At 40.6% G+C, this 14008-nt stretch overlaps 1 pseudogene; it reads left to right on the top strand.

Moving 5' to 3' along the window:
* The first annotated feature begins 7683 nt into the window (after nt 1-7683).
* On the top strand, nt 7684-9989 carry LOC132239276 (heat shock cognate 71 kDa protein-like; annotated as a pseudogene).
* Nucleotides 9990-14008: the final 4019 nt, after the last annotated feature.

Raw genomic sequence — 14008 nt, 5'->3', positions numbered from 1 at the left:
GTGGAATGTCTGAGGGACAGTGAACTGGCCCCCTGTTTAAAAGGTTTGAGAACCTCTGGTGTAATAGCTTAGGGAACCATTAAAGGGCCATTTCCCCCCATAGTCTACATAGACCAAGCAGTGTTACAGTAGAAAACCAATTCCTTCTCAGTCATTGGATCACAGCTGTCCATGGACCACTCTGCTAAAATTCAGCCCAGCTGTAACCGGTTTGGCTCAGTGGATGGAGTGACGGCCTGCAGACTGAAAGGTCCCGGGGTTCGATTCCGGTCAAGGGCATGTACCTTGGTTGCGGGCACATCTCCAGTGGGGAGTGTGCAGGAGGCAGCTGATCGATGTTTCTCTCTCATCGATGTTTCTAACTCTCTATCTCTCTCCCTTCCTCTCTGTAAAAAATCAATAAAATATATATTTTTAAAAAATAAATAAAATAAAATAAAATTCAGCCCAGTGGGTTCCCTTCAGCAGCACAAACAGAACAAACCCTGATGGCACAAAAGTACAAACCACAAGCCATACCCATAGCAAGAAACCCCAGACAAAGTGGAAACATAAACAAAATGTGAATCCATACTCCATTATTTTAAACAAGTGTTCACAAGCAAGTCTTAGCATCTTACCTCCTGCCAACAGATACCACAAGTGGTCCTATCTGGATCCAAGTGGCACAGAGCCCAAGCTGCAGGAATAGCCTACCAACCAGTACCACAAATAATCCTAACTGGACCCATGTCTTACAAAACCCAAGTGGCATGAAGCTCAAGTGGCAGGGATAGAGGGCCCCCTGTGGGCATGCCGGTTCAACTTACCCAGCCTTGAAGTCCGTCTGCTCTTCAGAAACCTATTTCCTTTCACCAGCCGGTGTGTCAGGCAGCTGACACCTTGAGAAGGAGTGTAGGGAAGTTCTTTGATAAATGCTCTCCACAGCTGCTGGGAAATCCCCACAATATCCCTCCAGGGTCCCGCCACAGGATGCTGGGACCCCAGTCCAGGCTCTCTGGACTTACCAAGATCCACGCTGTCCCAGAAGAACTGACAAAAGCTGTAACAAACACACACACACACACACACACACACACACACACACACACAGGTTCTGCTGCCTGCCACAATGAAAGTCAAACTCCTTGGGCAGGTTCTGATGCACACAGAAAGAGGTTTTATTCAGGTGTCACGGGACCTGGGAGAATGCTGGACTTCTGTCTCAAAGCCCATCTCCCCTGCCTGCTCAAGCCCAAGGTTCTTTTTTTTTTAAACTTCTTTATTGTTGAAAGTATTACATATGTTTCCTTCAGCACCCCCGCCTCCCCGGTTGACCTCACCCCAGCCGCTCCCCACCCCCAGCACATGCCCTCGCCTCCCTACTGTCTGTGTCCTTTGGTTATGCTTATATGCATGCATACAAGTCCTTTGGTTGATCTCTTACCCACCCCCTCTCAGCCTCTCCTCCCTTCCCTCTGAGGTTGGACAGTCTATTTGATACTTCTACGTATCTGCATATATTTTATTCAACAGTTTATGTTGTCCATTATATTCCACAAATGAGTGAGATCATGTGATATTTATCTTTCTCCAAATGGCTTATTTCACTTAGCATAATGCTCTCCAGTCCATCCATGCTGTTGCAAATGGTAAGAGTTCTTTCTTTTTTATATCAGCACTTAAGGCCCAATGCACGAAATTTGTGCATGGGTAGGGTCCCTAGGCCTGGCCAGCGATCAGGGTCGATCTGTGGGGCGACTGGTGGGGCAATCGGGGGAGGGGCTCTCTTCGCGGCATGGCCTCTCTCGTGATGCTGGAACTCGAAGCCGCTGTGGCTTTGTCCGGATGACATCCGGTCTAATTACCATATTACCGTTTTATTAGTATAGATATTATCTTGACTCCATTGTATGCTCTTGCCTCCTTTGTCAAATATTAATTGACCATAGTGGTGTGGGTTGATAGCTGGGTTTTCTGTTCTGTTCCATTGATCTATATGCCTGTTCTTGTGCCAGTACCAGGCTGTTTTGATTACAATGGCTTTGCAGTATAGTTTGATATCCAGTATTGTGATTCCTTCAACTTTGTTCTTCTTTCTGAAGATTATTATAGCTATTTGGGATCTTTTTGGTTCCATATAAATTTTTGAAATATTTGTCCTGTATCCATAAAAATATGCCATTAGTATAAATTCCGTAGGGATTGCATGGAATTTATACATTGCTTTGTAGTATGGAAATTTTAATGATGTTAATTCTTTCAATCCATGTACATGGTATATACTTCTACTTGTCTGTGTCTTCCACTATTTTTTTTTCAGTGACCCATAGTTTTCTGAGCATAGGTAGCTTATCTCCTTGATTAAGTTTATTCCTAGGTACCTTATTTATTATGTTGCAATAGTAAACAGGATTGTGGTTTTTTTTGGTTTCTCTTTCTGAGAGTTCATTATTAGTATATAAAAATGCCACCTATTTCTGGATATTAATTTTGTATCCTGCTACTTTACCAAATTCATTTATTAAATCTAGTCATTTTTTGGTGGGTTCTTTCTTTAGGTTTTTCTATATACAATATCATGTCATGTGAATAATGAGAATTTTACTTCCTCTTTTTCAATTTGGATATCTTTTATTTCTTCTTGTCTGATCACTGTGGCTATGACTTCCAGCACTATGTTGAATAAGAGTGGTGAAAGCAGACATCCCCGTTTTCTTCCTGATCTTAAGGAAAACATTTTAGATTTTGCATACTGAGTACGATGTTAGCTGTAGGTATTTCCTATATGGCTTTCATCATGTCGAATATGATGAAAGCCTTGTTTCCACTTTGGAATTTTCCTCTTTTCCCACTTTGTTGAGAGTTTTTATCATAGACTAGAGGCCCAGTGCACTAAATTCATGCAGGGTAGGGTCCCTAGGCCTTGGCAGGCAATCAGGGCCTATCGGAGCCTTCCAGCTGCCAACCAGAGCCTTCCTTCATTCAGCGCTGCCCCCTGGTGGTCAGCACACATCATAGTGAGTGATTAAACTCCTGGTCTCCCAGTTGAATTCTCAAGGGGACACTTTGCATAATAGCTTTTTATATAGAGAGATGGGTGCTGGATTTTGTTGAATGCTTTTTCTGCATCTATTGATAGGATCGTGTGATTTTTTAGCCGTCATTTGTTTATGTGATGTATCACATTTATTGACTTGTGAATATTGAACCAACTTTGCATCCCCACAATAAATCCAACCTTGTCCTGGTGTATGATCTTTGTAATGTATTAATCCGATTTGTTAATATTTTATTGATATTGGCCTATAAGTTTCTTTCTTTGTTTTGTCTTTATCTGTGTTTTTTTTTTTAATATATTTTATTGATTTTTTACAGAGAGGAAGGGAGAGAGATAGAGAGTTAGAAACATTGATGAGAGAGGAACATCGATCAGCTGCCTCCTGCACATCTCCTACTAGGGATGTGCCCGCAACCCAGGTACATGCCCTTGACCGGAATCGAACCTGGGACCTTTCAGTCCGCAAGCCGATGCTCTATCCACCGAGCCAAACCGGTTAGGGCTGGTTTTTTTTTTTTTTTTTTTTTTTTTTTTTAAATATATTTTATTGATTTTTTACAGAGAGGAAGGGAGAGAGATAGAGAGCTAGAAACATCGATGAGAGAGAAACATCGATCAGCCGCCTCCTGCACACCCCCTACTGGGGGATGTGCCCGCAACCCAGGTACATGCCCTTGACCGGAATCGAACCTGGGACCTTTCAGTCCGCAGGCCGACGCTCTATCCACTGAGCCAAACCGGTTTCGGCGGGCTGGTTTTTTAATTAGGATAATGCTGACTCATTAAAAGTGTTTGGAAGTCTTCCTTCCTCTTGAATTTTGTGGCATATTTTGAGGAGGATAGGTTTTAGTTTTTCTTTGAATGTTTGGTAAAATTTTTTAAGCCATCTGGTCGAGGAGTTTGTTTGCTAGGAGTATTTTGATTACTGTTTTAATTTCACTTATTGTTGTTGTTGATCTGTTCAGGTTTTCTGATTTTTCCTGGTTCAGTTTGGAAAATTGTATGTTTCTAGGAATTTGTCCATTTCACCCAAGTTGTCCAATTTGTTGGCATAGTATTTTCCTACATTTCTTTCTATTTCTGTGATGTCAGTGGTTACTTCAACTCTTTCATTTCTAATTATATTAATCTCTGTCCTCTCTCTTGGTGAGTCTGGCTAAAAGTTCATCAATCTTGTTCATCTTTTCAAAGAACCAGCTCTTGCTTTCATTGATCTTTTGTATTGTTATTTGTTTAGTCTCTATGTCATTTATTTCTGCTCTGATCTTTTTTATTTCCTTCTTTCTACTTTGTGCTTTTCTTGTATTTTTTCTAATTATTTTAGTTGTAGGGTTAGATTGTTTATTTGAGATGTTTCTTGTTTCTTGAGGTATGCATGTAATGCTATGAACTTCCTTCTCAGGACTGCTTTCACTGTGTCTTATAGATTTGGATTTCTTGTGTGTTCATTTTCACTTGTTTCCAGGAAGTTTTTTTATTTCTTCCTTAATCTCTTTGGTAACCCATTCATGGTTTCATAACATACTATTTAGCCTCCATGTGTTTGAATGTTTTTTAGTGTTTTTATTGTAATTGATTTTTGGTTTCATGTCATTGTGGTCCAAGAAGATGCTTGAGATGATTTCAATCTTTTAGAATTTCTTAAGATTTATTGTGTATTCCAAGATGTGGTCTATCTTTGAGAATGTTTTATGTGCACTTGAGAAAAATGTATATTCTGCAGCTTTGGGATGAAATGTTCTGTAAATATAAATTAAATCCATCTGATCTAGTGTGTCATTTAAGGTTGCTGATTCCGTGTTGATTTTTTGTCTGGAAAATCTATCCAGTGATGTCAGTGGAGTGTTAAAGTCCTCTACTATGCCCATGTTGCTGCTGATCTCTCTTTAAAAGTCCTCCAATAGGTTTTAAATATATATATTTAGGTTCTCCAATATTGGGTGCATATATGTTTAGCAGGTTTGTATCCTCTTGTTGGATCTATTCCTTTAGTATTATTTAGTGACCTTCTTGTCTTTTATGGTCTTTGTTTTGAGGTCTGTTTTGTCAGATATAAGTATTGCTACTCCAGCTTATTTTCATTTCCATTTGCATGGAATATTTTTTCCATCTCTTCACTTTTTTTTAAAAGTACATTTTATTGATTTTTTACAGAGAGGAAGGGAGAGGAATAGAGAGTTAGAAACATAGATGAGAGAGAAACATCGATCAGCTGCCTCCTGAATGCCCCCTACTGGGTATGTGCCCGCTACCAAGGTACATGCCCTTGACCAGAATCGAACCTGGGACCCTTCAGTCCGCATGGCCGACTCTCTATCCACTGAGACAAACCAGATAGGGCTCCATCTCTTCACTTTTAATCTGTGTGAGTCTTTTGTTCTGAGATGAGTCTCTTGTAGATAGCATATATGTGGGTCATGGCTTCTTATCATTTCAGCTACCCTATGTCTTTTGGTTGGAACATTTAATTCATTTACATTTAAGATTATTGTTAGGTACTTATTTTTTTAATATATTTTATTGATTTTTTACAGAGAGGAAGGGAGAGAGATAGTCAGAAACATCGATGAGAGAGAAACATCGATCAGCTGCCTCCTGCACATCTCCTACTGGGGATGTGCCCCCAACCCAGGTACATGCCCTTGACCGGAATCAAACCTGGAACCTTTCAGTCCGCAGATTGACGCTCTATCCACTGAGCCAAACCGGTTTCGGCTGTTAGGTACTTATTTATTGCCATTTTTATTCTTTTTAAAAAACTATGTATTTATTTTTATTATTCTTTTTTATCTTTCTTGTTAAAAGCATTACATAGGTCCCCTTTCTTTTCCCCATTGGCCCTTACTAGCCTGCACCCACCACACACTCCAGGCCTTCACCACACTATTGTGTTTGTGTGTGTGTGTGTGTGTGTGTGTGTTAAATCTGAGAAGCTCTTTACTTCACCTTCAATTTTAAATGACAGCCTGATAGTCTTGCTGGATACAGTAGTCTTGGTTTCAGATCCTTGATTTTCTTCATTACTCTGAATATTTCATGCCATTCCCTTCTGGCTTGTAGTCTTTCTGTTAAAAAATCAGCTGAGCCCTAGCTGGTTTGGCTCAGTGGATAGAGTGTCTGCTTGCAGACTAAAGGGTCCCGGATTCGATTCCAGTCAAGGGCACATGCCTAGGTGGCAAACTCTATCTCCAGCAGCGGGTGTGCAGAAGGCAGCCAATCAATGATTCTCTCTCATCATTGATGTTTCTATCTCTCCCTCTCCCTTCCTCTCTGAAATCAATAAAAATAATTTTAAAAAGAATATTTTAAATAAATAATAATAAAATAAATCAGCTGACACCCTTATGGGAATACCCTTGTAGGTAACTATCTCTCTCTTGCTGCCTTCTCTCTTTGTCTTTAATTTTTAGCATTTTAATTATGATGTGTCTTGATGTGGGCCTCTTTAGGTTCATCTTAGGGGACTCTGTGTGCTTCCAGAACTTGTGTTACTTTTTCATGTACCAGGTTAGGGAAGTTTTCTGTCATTATTTCTTTAAACATGTTCTCTATCCTTGCTCACTTTATCATCCTTCTGGTATTCCTACAATGCAGATGTTATGTTTCATGTTGTCCCAAAGTTCCCTTAAACTGTTCTCCTGCTTTTTAATTATTTTTTTGTTTTTTGGTGCTCATATTGAGTGATTTTTTTTCTACCCTGTCTTCTACCCTGATTTCTTGTACCCTGATTTTTTGTCTGGAAAATCTATCCAGTGATGTCAGTGGAGTGTTAAAGTCCTCTACTATGCCCATGTTGCTGCTGATCTCTTTCACTGATTCAATTATCTGCTTCCTCTGATCTACTGTCTATTCCTTGCTGTGCATTCCTTCTTTCAGCTATGTCATTCTTCATTTCTGACTGGTTGTTTTTCATGGTTTTGACGTCTTTTTTATGCTGTTGAGCAACCTTATAATCATTACTCTGAACTCTGTATCTGACTAATTGCTTATCTCCATTACATTTAGCTCATCTTCTGGAGAATTCTCTTGTTCTTTCATTTAGAGCATGTTTCTTTGTCTCCCCATCTTGGCTGTCTCTTTGTGCTTGTTTCTATTTATTAGGTATATCTGCTATGACTCCCAGTCTTGGTGGGCTGGTCTTCTGTAGTAGGTGTCGTGTGGGACCCTGTGGTGCTGTCTCCTTGATCTCCTCTAGGAATCTCCTCTCCTTGTGTGCTCTAGGAATGTTCCTTGTGTGGGTTATGTAAGCCTTCCTCTTGTAATTGGGTTTTAATTGCTGTTGTCGCATTTGTGGGCGGCTCAACCCTCAGGCAGCTGACTATGAGGCTTAATGCTGAACATGTCCTACAAACTGTTGTACTGGTGTTGGTTCCACAGCAGCGGTGATTCAGCGGTCACATGGAGGCCCTGGGAGTTTCCTGATTGAGTAAGTGTATTTCTGTTGTTGTTATTATTATTTATTTTATGAGTATGAGTAAAGGTGTATCAATTTTATCATTTCAAAAAAACCAACATTTTATTTCATTGATCTTTTGAATTTTTTTAGACTTTGTTTTGTTTATTATTTTTAAATATATTTTTATTCCTCATTGAATGTGGGGGCAGTTGTTCCGATTGGTCTGTAAAGCCATGTGTAGATACAAGCAACCATGTCTAAAGGACTTGCAGTTGGCATTGATCTTGGCACTACCTACTCTTGTGTGGGTGTCTTCAAGTATAGAAAAGTGGAAATTACCAACAACCATGGAAACCAAATCACCCCCAAGTTATGTTGTCTATACTGATACCAAACAATTGATCAGTGATGTTGCAAAGAATCAAGTAGCAATGAATCCTACCAACACAGCTTTTGATGCTAAGTGCTATTGTTCAATCTGATATGAAGCATTGGCCTTTCATGGTGGTGAATGATGATGCTGGCAGGCCCAATGTCCAAGTAGAATACAAGGGAGAGACAAAAAGTTTCTATCCAGAAGAGGTGTCATCTATGGTTTTGACAAAGATGAAGGAAATCGCAGAAGCCTACCTTGGGAAGACTGTTAGCAATGCTGTTGTCACAGTACCTGCTTACTTCAGTGATTCTCAGCGTCTGGCTACCAAAGATGCTGGAACTATTGCTGGTCTCAATGTACTTAGAACCATCAGTGAGCCAACTGCCACTGCTAATGCTTACAGCTTAAACAAAAAGATTGGAGCTGAAAGAAACATGCTGATCTTTGACTTGGGAGGTGGCACTTTTGATGTGTGAATTATCGTAATTGAAGATGGAATCTCTGAGGTAAAATCTATAACTGGGGACACCCACTTAGGTGGAGAAGACTTTGACAACCAAATGAACTTCTGCAGAGTTCATTTCATTGCAGAGTTCAAATGCAAGCATAAGAAGGGTATCAGTGAGAACAAGAGGGCTGTCCATTGCCTTCGTACTGCTTGTGAACGTGCGAAGTGTACTCTCTCTTCCAGCACCCAGGCCAGTATTGAGATTGATTCTATGAAGGAATCAACTTCTATACCTCTATCACCCATGCTTCATTTGAAGAATTAAATGCTGACCTTTTCCTGGAATCCTGGACCCTGTAGAGAAAGCCCTTTGAGATGCCAAACTTGACAAGTCCCAGATCCATGATATCATCCTGGAGGGTGGTTCTATCCATATCCCCAAGATTCAGAAACTCCGACAGGACTTCTTCAGTGGAAAGGAGTTGAATAAGAGCATCAACCCTGATGAGGCTGTTGCTTATGGTGCAGCTGTCCAGTTAGCCATTCCCTCTGGAGACAAGTCCAAAAATGCCCAAAATTTGCTGCTGTTGGATGTCACTCCTCTTTCCCTTGGCATTGAGATGGCTGGTGGAGTCATGACCGTCCTCATCAAGTGCAATACTACCATTCCTGCCAAGCAGACACAGACCTTCACCACCTACTCCAACAATCAGCCTTGTGTGCTCATTCAGGTTTATGAAGGTGAGTGTGCCATGACCCAGGATAACAACCTGCTTGGCAAGTTTGAACTCACAGGGATACCTCCTGCACCTCATGGTGTTCCTCAGATTGAAGTCCCTTTGGATATTGATGCCAATGGCATCCTCAATGTCTCTGTTGTGGATAAGAGTACAGAAAAAGAGAACAAGATTACCATCACTAACGACAAGGGTTGTCTGAGCAAGAAAGGCATTGAGCCCATGGTCCAGGAAGCTGAGAAGTTCAAAGCTAAAGATGAGAAGCAGTGGGACCAGGTGTCTTCCAAGAAGTCACTTGAATCCTATGCATTCAACATGAAAGCAACTGTTAAAGTTGAAACACTGCCCTCGCCGGTTTGGCTCAGTGGATAGAGAGTCGGTGTGTGGACTAAAGGGTCCCAGGTTTGATTCCGGACAAGAGCACATGCCCAAGTTGCAGGCTAGATTCCGCCCCCCCCCCCCCCCCCAGTAGAGGGCATGCAGGAGGCAGCCAATCAATGATTCTCTCTCATCACTGATGTTTCTATTTCTCTATCTCTCTCCCTTCCTCTCTGAAATCAATAAAAATATTTTTTTAAAAAAGCTTTAAAAAAAAGATGAAAAACTTCAAGGCAAGATCAATCAGGACAAACAAGATTCTTGACAAGTGCAATGAAATCATCATTGGCTTGTTAAGAACCAGACTGCAGAAAAGGAAGAATTTGAACATCAGCAGAAGGAGTTGGAAAAAAATCTGCAACCTCATCATTATCGAGTTGTACCAGGGTGCAGGAGGCATGCCAGGAGGAATGCCTAGGGGCTTTCCTGGTGGAAGAGCACCTCCATCTGGTGGTGTCTCCTCTGGGCCCACCATTGAAGAGGTTGATTAAGCCAACTTGGAGCATAGGTTTAGCATTTTCCCACACAAAATAGTGAAGGATGCAAATTTGTAGCAAATTCCATGGCAATTTTAAAAGTTGAGCTGCTGCATAGTAAATAACTGGGCATTCTTGATACTTAATATGGACTATGTGCACAGGGAAAGTAAATAATGCACTTTACAACACTGAATTGTTAAGTGGAAAATGCGATGCCTTAAAACTAATTAAAATTGGCACCATAAAAAAGAAATAAAATGTATTTTTATTGATTATGTTTCTGACCAGAAATTGAATCATGACCTCCTGGTTCATAGGTGGACACTCAACCACTGAGCCACGCTGGCCAGGCTCAAGATTTCTTAATATCTTCTGTAATATTCCACTCAGAAGGCAGAAAGCCACAAAGTCCTTCTCTAAGGATGGGCATAATTGGAAAATAATATTACATTCCTTCACTGTATAGAATACAAACTATGAAGACAAGGAAACTCAATTATTTCCATTTCTATCCCCAGATCACTTTTGTTGAAGAACTGCTCACTTAACATTCTAGAAGCTATCTTGTTGAGATCTGCCACTGTGATCTATGAGTGATGAACCTTTTTTCCAATTAGTGTTATGGCTATGACACTGCCTTCATCTGTGGGATAGCTAAAAGGACAAACCCTAAGTATCTATTAGAGAAATTGTGCACATAATTATTTTTCTGTCAAGATCCCCCACTGTTTTGTTTTTTCTGAACCCTGAAAAAGATAATGCTCATATATATTATTAGCTACAACTGTGCCAGGCCCCATTTTAAGTGCTTCTCATGTTTTATTTTTTTCCAACAACTTATATGCACTATCATTAAAACTCACTTTTCAGGCAAGAAACCGGCAGATTAAATGCATCTAAGACCACACTGGCAGTTAAAGGGCAGAAACTCAGGATTTGAATATATTCTGGCTCCTGAGAATACACGATTCACAGTAACTGCCCTCTGAAATAGTTCCAGTATTACCATACTAGACCCCCACCCAATTTTCTGAAAGCCAATAGTGACCCACTTATTATTCTCATAGCACCCAGTTTTATTGTGTTTTTTTTAAAAATATATTTTATTGATTTTTTACAGAGAGGAAGGGAGAGAGATAGATAGTTAGAAACATCGATGGGAGAGAAACATCGATCAGCTGCCTCCTGCACATCTCCCACTGGGGATGTGCCCACAACCCAGGTACATGCCCTTGACCGGGATCGAACCTGGGACCTTTCAGTCCGCAGGCCAACGCTCTATCCACTGAGCCAAACCGGTTTCAGCAGAAACATCGATCAGCTGCCTCCTGCACACCCCCGACTGGGGATGTGCCCACAACCAAGGTACATGCCCTTGACCGGAATCGAACCTGGGACCCTTGAGTCCGCAGGCTGATGCTCTATCCACTGAGCCAAACCGGTTAGACCAGTTTTATTAGTATGTGCAGAATGACATATATCCATGTCCTATTGCACAACTGCCACAAAAACTGTTAGGTGACATGTTCACTCCTAATGGAGTTGTGCTAGAACTACGTACTAACTGTTATCTAGAAGTTACTAGAGTAATCACATCTCCACAAACTTTAAAACTACACTCCCTCCTAAGCCTCAGTTAATACTAATAATCTACTTACTATGAGACCAGTGTTTCTGATCTTTTCCCTTCCAAGACCTAGCAATTATCATTTTATGTGTTTCAGGCACAAAATAGCTCTGCCCCTAATTGATATAAGAACACCAATCAGGCACTGTTAAGTTTTGAAATAGCTAAAATATAATTTCGGTCAGTCACATGGGCACCATACCTGGAACTATACATAAACATACTCTGTTCACAAATGTTCAGTTTTATTTATTTAAAAGACTTTTTATTTCTACTTCACCTGAGGATGTTTTTATTGATTTTAGAGAGAGAAGGAAGAGGAGAGGGAGAGGGAGATAGGAAAGAAGGAGAGAGAGAGAGAGAGAGAGAGAGAGAGAGAGAGAGAGAGAGAGAGAGAGAGAGAGAGAGAGAAGTGACGGGTTGCCTCCTGTATGTACCCAGACTAAGGATGGAACCCACAACCTGGGTATGAGTCCTGACCAGTAATTAAATCCATGACTTTTCGTAAGGGATGATGCTCCAAGCAACCAAGCCACACTGTCCAGGGGAACTAATGTTCAGCTTTATAGCAGCAGCATCCTGGGATAGTCAATGGCACAGCCCATTTTTAAAAATCAAGAGAAGTAGCCCAGCTGGCATGGGTCGTGGTTGAGCGTCGATCTAACCAGAAGGGCATGGTTAGATTCCCAGTCAGGGCATATGCCCGGGTTGCAGGCTGTCCCCACTGTGAGGCATGCAGGAAGTAGCTGATCAATGACTCTCATCACTGATGTTTCTATCTTTCTCCCCCTCTCTGCAATCAATAAAAACATAGTTTTAAAAAAATCAAGAGGGGTAAACCCAACAGGGCTTTTGCACATTGGCAGACAATCCTGTTCTTGACAGTAGACAGGAAATAATTGGTCACAAGTTCACGGACAGGCATATTTTAGAATCTAAGTAATCCTAACAGAGTCTAATATCTTACATTAGTAGTTTTTTTATACAAGTTAAAAAAAAAACTACCAAAAAACAACCCACGTCATTATTTCTTATTTCCTTAATCATTTTACTCTAAGTTGGTGAAATAATGAGACTATCTAGAGAAATTTTTCTAGTTGCAAGATGCTTTGCAATGGAGTCATTAATTAGTAAGCTCAAAATGAACCCTGAATTGGATACAGAAATTTGTGAATCATATCTTCTAAAATTTGAAAAACAGGAGACTTTAGAGGATGGTAACACCAAGAAGAGCGAGTCAAATATTAAAGTTGCACCCTGAAATGATTCCTAGAAAAACCTAATTTTCTATTAGTTTTTGTCAAATGCTTGAAACTATTTATAGTAGAGGACAGACGGAGGTGGGGTGAGGGTGCCGGGTGAGGCTGTGTCAAGACAGTTCCCTTCTGATATATCCACAAAAGGAAAATGACTTTTATGAATTGCACTTATCTTCAGTCTAGTTCCCTCAACTCCATTGTGTGTTTTTGTTTTTTTTTAATATATATTTTATTGATTTTTTACAGAGAGGAAGGGAGAGGGATAGAGAGCTAGAAACATCGATGAGAGAGAAACATCGATCAGCTGCCTCCTGCACACTCCCCACTGGGGATGTGCCCGCAACCCAGGTACATGCCCTTGACCAGAATCGAACCTGGGACCTTTCAGTCCTCAAGCCGACGCTCTATCCACTGAGCCAAACCGGTTTCGGCTCCATTGTGTGTTTGGGAAAAGATAGTAAAAATACTTCCATAAGCAGTAAAGACTAATAGGAAACTACAAGCTCACTCTGGAAAGATGTGATAATAGAAAAGGAGTACCACATGCTGAACTTTTACAGCTATTTTTATTGATTTCAGAGAGGAAGGCAGAGGGAGAGAGAGAAATATCAATGATGAGCACCGTTGATCAGCTGCCTCTTACATGCCTCCCACTGGGGATTAAGCCAGCAACCCATGTGTGCCCTGACCAGGAATCAAACTGTGACTTCCTGATTCATGCTAAACCACTGAGCCACGCCAGTCGGGCTGAACAGCTTTTTCTATTGGAGGAATCTATTTGTCATATTTATAGCAAAGGAAAATTGGAGGCCCCTCAGAAAAGGTAATGCAGAAAAATTAGATTAATAAAAGAAAGTATACATTTAAGTAGGCAAAAAAAATGGCATATATATTTTCAAAAATATACAAATACTCTCAAATGAAATGCCTTGGTCTGCATGTGACCTAGTACTTATTTCATATTAACCAGATCTAGTTGTTCTATTACATATGTTTTAGAATATCTATTTTTTTTAAAGTTCTAAAGTTTCTTTATATATACATTGATTTCAGAAAGGAAGGGAGAGAGAAAGATATGAATCTCAATGATCAGAGAGAATCATTGATTGGCTGCCTCCCGCATGCCCCCTACTGGGGATTGAGCCCACAACCCAGGCATGTGCCCTTGACCAGAATCAAACCCAGGATCCTTTAGTCTGCAGGCCGACGCTCTATCCACTGAGCCAAACTGGCTAGGGCTAGAATGTCTATTTTTAAAAAATATTTAT

This window comes from Myotis daubentonii, chromosome 8, assembly GCF_963259705.1.
Source record: "Myotis daubentonii chromosome 8, mMyoDau2.1, whole genome shotgun sequence".
In the NCBI taxonomy this organism is placed as follows: Eukaryota; Metazoa; Chordata; class Mammalia; order Chiroptera; family Vespertilionidae; genus Myotis; species Myotis daubentonii.
This window is presented reverse-complemented; position numbering and strand designations above follow the sequence as displayed.